Source organism: Dermacentor silvarum, chromosome 8 (genome assembly GCF_013339745.2).
Source record: "Dermacentor silvarum isolate Dsil-2018 chromosome 8, BIME_Dsil_1.4, whole genome shotgun sequence".
NCBI lineage: Eukaryota > Metazoa > Arthropoda > Arachnida > Ixodida > Ixodidae > Dermacentor > Dermacentor silvarum.
Window position 1 is genome coordinate 37,495,520 of NC_051161.1, and position 7,868 is coordinate 37,503,387.

The 7,868-nt window shown below is 46.3% G+C and overlaps 1 long non-coding RNA gene across 1 annotated transcript; it reads left to right on the forward strand.

The window, feature by feature from the left end:
- The first annotated feature begins 746 nt into the window (after positions 1-746).
- Positions 747-3,166, forward strand: LOC119462642 (uncharacterized). Its single transcript, XR_005194130.2, has 3 exons — positions 747-813; positions 2,951-3,019; positions 3,094-3,166. It is a non-coding gene; the product is annotated as an uncharacterized LOC119462642 (long non-coding RNA).
- The last annotated feature ends 4,702 nt before the right edge of the window (positions 3,167-7,868 follow it).

The following is a 7,868-nucleotide window of genomic DNA, read 5'->3' on the forward strand; positions in this document are numbered from 1 at the left end:
GGCACACGTTAATTGTGGATTGTTAAATTTGTGATTAGTTGTGTGCTAGATAGTAACAAAACCAACGTTCAAAACGTCGCCATAACAGCGTATATAACAACAGCGATCAGGTAATACTCAACGTAATCAGTCTGTCAATCTCCGTATGACTCGGCACTTTTCACATCAAGCGTGGACAACTGCCACTGTAACAGTGTTTGCAAATTTAGGTCAGCGGAGAAACCATAAGGCGCACAGACATGGTTCTAAATTTGTGCCTTAATGAAAATTTTCTCGGCCTGATACAACTGAGAACAGAAAGAAAGAACGGCATTTTAATTTCACACTGCTCTTTTTGAAGAGGTTAATACAGAAGATATGTTTTTGTGCACCCTTAAAATCAATGCGTCGTGGTAAGACGCTGTCGAATCTTGAAACCTCTTACACAGCCGACTAAGTTGGTGTAAAATGAAAAATTTTGCTTCTTTGGAGTCTTCCCATGTCTTTGTGGCTTTTCCAGCCACTTCCTACGACAATCTCCCGCATATTGGCTCACATTTCACAAAACCCAAGATGGCAAAATGTTGAGGAAAAAAAATGCTCTGGTGGCCGATAAGCGTTTCCCGGTCGGCTACTTTATTACAATTCCTTTACAATATATGTTTATTCGGTGAAATCAAGATTATCACGCTGTTTTAGTTGACTGGTGTATGCGTATCTTAATAATGACGCTTATCCTTCATTATCACGTTTCAGAAAGCCATCAAAGAGGAACTTGACTTTGGAGCCAAGCTTGCGAGCGATACAGTAGGCTTCAAGAAAATGGTTCACAAGGTAAGCTGCAGAGCGACTATCACGGCTGTACCTTTTTTTCCCCATAAGTGTCGGGATATTTCTCTTCTAAAATTTCCGCTAAAAGAGAAATAAAACGCGCTGGTATCTCGTAAATATTTCTGTGAATCCGCTAAAGACACCGCTATGAAGACTTTCCACGAGAAAGATGGACCATGGTATAGTGTAAAGAGTCAATTTTATTGCGATAGCAATTATATGGACACTTCAACCGGATTTCTGCCGTCGCCGTCGCCGTGAGGTTCCGTATAGGTTCCAAGGGCGATAAAATCGTCGCCGCGCGCCGACAACGCACGAGGGACGCGCGCTATCACGGAGAGCGAACGCACGGCGGAAAGCAAACGCGACCGTCGCGCGAAAGGCCGTGGGGGTATGGGAGAAAGGGAGGGAGGGAGGCGGGGCGACGCTTTGCTGCTTCACCAAATGCTTACCTTGCAACCGGGAGCAAGGGGACCTGGCCACTCAATCTCCCACGCGAAAGCAAGAAAGCGCGAAGGCAGCGCGGAAGGGAGGGGGGGGGGGAAGCTACTCCTCTGCCAACAACTTCTCCTGTGCACAACTCCTCTGCACTTTGCCCAGCGGTGGCCGTTGCCAGCACCATCTCTTATCTCTACACGGCTCTGCCCGTTGTATGGGCTGTGTATTCGCTGCTCAGTTTCCGTTGAAGCGATAGACCACGCGACCCTGCGCTTGCTGCCAGCGTTTTGACAGTCGTCGTCTGCGGTCATTCAGTGTGATCTACACATTGCTTGTGCGCGCTGACACCATGATTGTTAATTCAGTTAGCAAGCGAATGTATCCAAGTTTATGCAGCCGATAAAACTACTATCCCTACTCCGAATAGCTCTCTACTAATTTGCTATCGCAATCGATGCTCCGCCTTTCGGGCGAAACTGCGAAATTTTTTAAAGCATGCTAGCATCAGTTTATATGGGAATGGCACTGAAAAAAACTGGAAAAGCGCATGTAATTAGGATACTAGTTGCTGTTACAGCAAAACGCTAATTGACTGCATTTCAAATACACAGATCATTTTTTCAGAGAAAACAGGATGGGTCGTTATAGTTCTAGGTATAATGTACATTAACAAAGATCGGCGCAGGGAATCACTGTTGCCAGCCCGCTTAAGCCATTCCGCTTACTATAGCAAACGAACAAAGAGAGAGAGAGAGAGAGAGAGAGAGAGTGAAATTGCGCGCAATACATTTACAAGCGGTTCAGAGGACACTATCGCCGTCGGCAACGTTGCAGGTGGCCGAACTCAAACCGCTTACAGAAAGAAGAGAAGCAGCATGTCTGAAAATTTTCTGATTAGCAATTTTTAGGGAGGCAAAGAAACAGAAGCTGGAACAATGTCCGTGCTCCGTATTTTCCTCGTACTAAAGAAGTCCTCATGATGTTAACCAAAAAGTACTCATGAATGTCAACCATCCAGCCCATTTGTGTACCTCGCTGCATTTCTTAGCCGCACTGGATTTTTACAAACTTTCGGTAAAGCCACAGGCTTTCGCACTCAAGTATATGCCGGTCGAGCATGACGCCAAGAACATAGTCATCACATGACACTTGTGCCAGTACAAACAATTAAAATATTCGTGCTTGGTGAGAACAGTTTATGAGTGGAATGCATTACCGAGAACATAACCTCCTTTACTTGCAGCTATAATAGTTTTAATTTTTGTTTTTTCGTACGCTCTCTTCTACTTTGGCCTACTGTCCACAGCGTTGTAAGCAAAGTTCGAACTACGCTGGAATCCGAAAAATGTTCTCTTCAATCCCCTAACGTTGAACTAGTAGTAGTAAACTTTGTTTATCAAAAGAGCGGGTGACGTCGTACGATATTGGGTACGCATATACCATGAAATTGTTATTGAGAGCATATACCATGATTCGCGAAAAGCTGTTATCTGGTCAAAGCATAGTGCTGCCGCTAAAAATATAAAAAGAGAGAGAGAGAGAGAGAAGAACCTTCGCATCAAGCAAAAAGTCTGCTACAAGCTCGACTTCAAACTATATTCTAAAGAACTTTACATGCAGGGAAACCCATTCTGCGAACCGAATATGCATCTTTTCTGCATTTGTGCAGCGCATTCTCTTTGTTTTTTTTTTCTTGTTTCAGGCCTTTCAAGACTATTCTTTGGTAAAATGCGACGATATTAAGAATGACCTACTCAGTTACATAGACATGGTGAGCACATTGCTTATGCGCCTTAATTGTTCTATTCGCTCCAGGTACGTGAACATCTTGATTTTTTTTTTCAGTTTGACAACATAGGAAATTGCCGAAACATATTGGGCGTATTCGAAGAATCGTTTCGAATCCTTTGCAACGGAATGCTGGACTATGTCGTAAGTCCAATTTTTCGTATCGTGTTCGATTGCGGTGGGAAAACGCTGGCGGAAGGGTAGTCTTGCCGCAAACAGTGCTCAGAAATCTTGTAGGAAAGAAGGAAGAATTAGGAGGGAGCGTCACGGGCAGACATTTTGAAGCCTAGTCATAAAAGATGTAAAGAAAAGGGTCATGCGAAGCAGGCCCTCACCACGTGACAGCGCAGCGGTAATTTCCAGCCGCCGAGCGCGCGGAGAGTATGGGGGAAAGCAGAGCAGGGAGCGGGTGGCAAGGGCCAACAGTGACGAGGGCGTCGCCAAAAAGCTACCACGAACCAAACAATCCCTTGAAAGGTCCGGCAACCTTGGAAGGTCTGTATTTCCCAAGAGTCAGCGCTCAGCTAGACTCCGAAGGGGCTGCGTCAGAAGAAGTTGGCTTGCCAAGGCTAGTTGCCTGACGTCGTGCTGCCATCGTATAATAGTCTTTTTTTTTTTTGCAACGATGCTGTTTACCTCTAAACGTATACACTCGCGGGCTACTTTCTACGAAATGAAGGGATGGCTACAGTGGCGCAGCTTCTGCGCAAGTGTTACTGCGCAAAGTAGTCCGCCATAGTCCGTCAGCGCTTACTGTTGCGGTATGTTGGGGTACATGCTTAATCGTCGCAGCTTGCTATACTCGCGACGGTTTCGCATTTGCCAAAACGCGGAAGAGTAAAGCGAAAAAAAAAATCAAACTTAGCACGGTGTGGTGTAATTTATGTCGCCTTTAATTTAAGTGACGTAGTAAATACGATTCTCGTGTTTTCTGTTTCTGCGCTTAAACGAACGTAAATGAGAGTTTGGGACTATCTTCAGTCGCGCCGTCACCCGTGCACGTGTGCACACTTTCCCTCCGTAGCTTTGCCTTCATAGCCACAGAAGGTTGTCGGGGAGTATAAGGACTTAGATAACCACTGCTGGAATAATACTCACCAGTCATTCCACTTTTCCTAAGGAGTCTAAAATAGCTGATCAAGATACGCTGTGCGAGACACGCCGGGGTGAAGAGTTCTTTAGAGTAGCTTCCATCACGCACTAAAACTTGGAGTAGTACGCTTAAGCTTTACCTTTAAGAGTGGAACGCGATAGCGTTATTGTACGCCGTTGACACCGACACCGACATCGTATTTTCTGCGACATGGCGCCTGATCAAAATTTAGGAAGGCTTGGTCTTCAACATTTCCCTCAACGTTGCCTCAAACCAAAGTACAGCGAAACACCATCAAAATTGGAGGACGCTTAACCTTCGCCTTTAAGAGTGGAACGCGATAGCATTCAAAGATCCCTGGCTGCTTATCAGGGTTTTTTTTTTCTCTTTTTTTTTCTTTTTTTTCTTTTTTTTTCTTTTTCTTTTTTTCACATTACAATCCGACGCTGTCGCGTCTGTAGGTTGTGGTTAAGTCGTACTTTTGCGATTTTTCTGACGGATTTCACTTTGAGAAATTCAATTTTTTGTTCACTAACGCCTTGCGCCACGCCAAGGGCCCCGCCCTGTCGGGGTGGTTCGGGATGATGTGGTTCGGCATGATTATTTCCGCCAGACGCCGATGCTGACGCCGATGCCGACACCGACGCCGGATTTTCTGCGACATGGGGCACGTAACGCTATCGCGTTAAAAATCATTTCTGACCTGCACCGAAATGTCCCCTCGCGCGCGTCCCTTAACTGCGCCCCTTACCATTACGCTCTTGCAAATCGAACCCGCTACCTCGCGCTACGCAGCGGCATAGCACACCCACTGAGCCTCGGAGGAGGTTGCGCCAGTTCAGACTTCTGAACAAAGAGACACGAAGAGAACAAAGAGAGAATAAAGAACAAAGAGACAGACGCTTTCAAAGATGTGCTCTCCGTGTACGAATGATTTCCGAGTGTGCGTTGTGCGGGCTCTGGTTTGCAGAACGGCTTCTGGCTGGCGATGCTGATTCTGGTGGGCGTGTTCGACTACGCCATCTACATCTCCCTGGTGGCCTCCAAGTACCTGTTCACCATGACCACCTATACGTACGAGGGCGAGCCCGTGCCTCCAGGGTGCGTGAACGCTATGAAATATTGACTAACCTGGGCCGGGTAAACATAACAATTCTATTCCTATGCCATTCCTTTGCACGCATCTTCATTGATCCGAATGGTGTTCCGCCTACGCTAGTATAGTTACATTAAATTTTGGTGTTTACGTTACGGAGGCACACCGTAGTGGGGGACTCCGAATTAACTTTGACCACCTGGGGTTCTTTAACGTGCACCTAAATTTGAGTACAAGAACGTTTTCGAATTTTGGCTCTATCGAAATGCGGCCGCCGCGGTCGGAATCAAACCCGCGATCTTGAGCTCCCACCTACGCCATCGATCACCGGGATCGGCTGGTCACGTGCGGTGAACAAGAAAGGAGTAGGACCGAGCGAAGTGGTTCCTTACGTTATCCCGTATACCCGTATTCATAAAACATTTCGCGCAGAGGAGCGCTCAGCTCGCAAAATAAGGCGCCGGTAAGTCATAACTGCAAATCTGTCATAAGTGAAGGCTATACGTGTTATGTTTCTAATAACATGATGACCGACACTCTCCTCAGCCCCCACCCACTCTCTCTTCGTTGTGTTACCTATAAGCTAAGTGTTTAAATTTTGCTTCATTGATGTTACCTTCAGATCTGTAGAAAAATAACCTGAATATCGAAACCAGGGCGGCATTAACGTAAAAATTCATTTCGCTTTATCCTAATTTCTTATCGCCTGCCACCCACGACCAGCCGATCATGCCGTTATCGTAAGCGGAGTACCACCCGGGCCCCTGACGAAGCTTGAGAAGGAAAAGAAATAAAATAGAAAAGCCACAGTATCCCGGCCAAGCGTACGTGGCCGTCACTATTGTTTAAGGTAGCAGTAAGATAACGTTTGTGAAAAGTTTTGCCAATGTGATGCATGTAGCATTATACTCAGCGTAAAATTTAAGACCGTTTCACGAACCAGCTATTAGCTCTGAGGTAGAGATCGCTTTCTGTGTCACCTATCAACTTCGGTCTAATTTTACTTAAGATTACTTCGCTTCTCTTTCATCGCAGGACGAATTTTGAGGATCTGTAAGCATAGAATCCTTAGCATGCGTGCACGAATCGTATGCGACACACAGCTCAAACTGAACCACCCGTGTTTTCCTTTTGTGTCTTATTTTTCAGCCAAACACACCGCAAGCAGAGGCCAAGAAGGAGGTAAAGTGAATTTTTGTGAAAAAAAAATAATTGAAGAAAACCTGCTACCGTTTTCAAAACATAATTTGAATTCCTTAACGAACGTTTTCAGGAAACAAGCTGAGCCGTAAGTAATAGCGTCTTTCTCCCTTTCTCTCTTTAAGTATGCAAGCGCTTGTAGAGAACGCTTGAAGACAGATGTGTCGTAGACATATATAGCGGCTGTAGCCCTTCATGTGCTGTGATTGGTCGTGATGTCTGTGTCGCTTTTCTCCGCCGCTTCGGCTGACGTTTGCGGGGCGCTTTCCTCGCCGAACTCTGCTGCGCGCCTATTGTCGAGACTAGCCATTTCGTCTTGCCGGCTTCACCACAGCTTTGTTTGACTGGCTCACCACAGTGCGTGGTATCTGCATTATATTAAAGCTTATGATAAGAGAAGTATGCGACCTCTCTATAGTAAACGAGCGGAGAGGGAAGCGTAGATGCGTAACCGTTGTTATGACATCATCGCCCCGCTGTGTGGCCATTACGTTGGCTTCGTGCCGCCGTCGCCGCGGCGTCGTTGTCACGCTGTCGTGATTCCCTCGGTGCCATCGTCATCTCCACGTCGTTCGTCTCATCATTTCCGTCGTGCGCCGTCGTAACGCTGTCATGCTATCTACCAACACATGTCGACGATAATTTGTGCTACCGTCACCAAACGCCATTATCCACGTCAGCAGCATACTTCGAAAGTATTGCTAGTCCGTCCATCTTCCTTTTGCGGTCCGACGTTTACCTAATCGCTTGCTTTGACAATCATCTTCGGTAGTTTGTGCACTAAGCTTATTTTTCTCCTCGGAGGGCTAATGTATAGATATGAACTTACAAGATATTCCCTCTTCTTCCAGGTCATCGGCTGCGACTGCCGACCAGAAGCTCAGGATGGAAACGGCCGAGTGAGTGCAATATTTCACGACGCTGCGCGGATAGAAAATGAACTTCGCTATCGCTCGTTAGTTAACCAGTCGGCTTTGAATTGTGCCGGACGTCTGAAAGCGCGAGAAGGCCAGGGACAAATCTGCAGTGAGGAGGCAACCAGCACGGACGGCCTTTTCATTTGGTTAAAAGTAGGTTCAGGTGACGGGAAGACTCGCCGATTCCGTCAGCGGACAAGCATGACATCACTCACTGCAGCGCCCATTCATGCCGCCCATAAATGCTGGTAACATTTTTGACAAAGTCCCCAGGTCGCGGCCCAAAGCACTCCATTCTAGTGAAAACTTGCTAATCGATGATGATGATGATGACGACTTCGTCGGAATTGTGTTATGTTGTAATTGGTCCTATAGGCGTCTTCCTTATTACAACTATAGCTTTAAATTAAGCTGTCTCCTGCGGTGGTGAGTCAACGGTGGGAATGTGAAAAGGGAAAACAAACCTCGATATTTTGAAACGGTTTCGTCAACATTTTGCTTTGTCTAGTAAAGCAGCATTGCATAG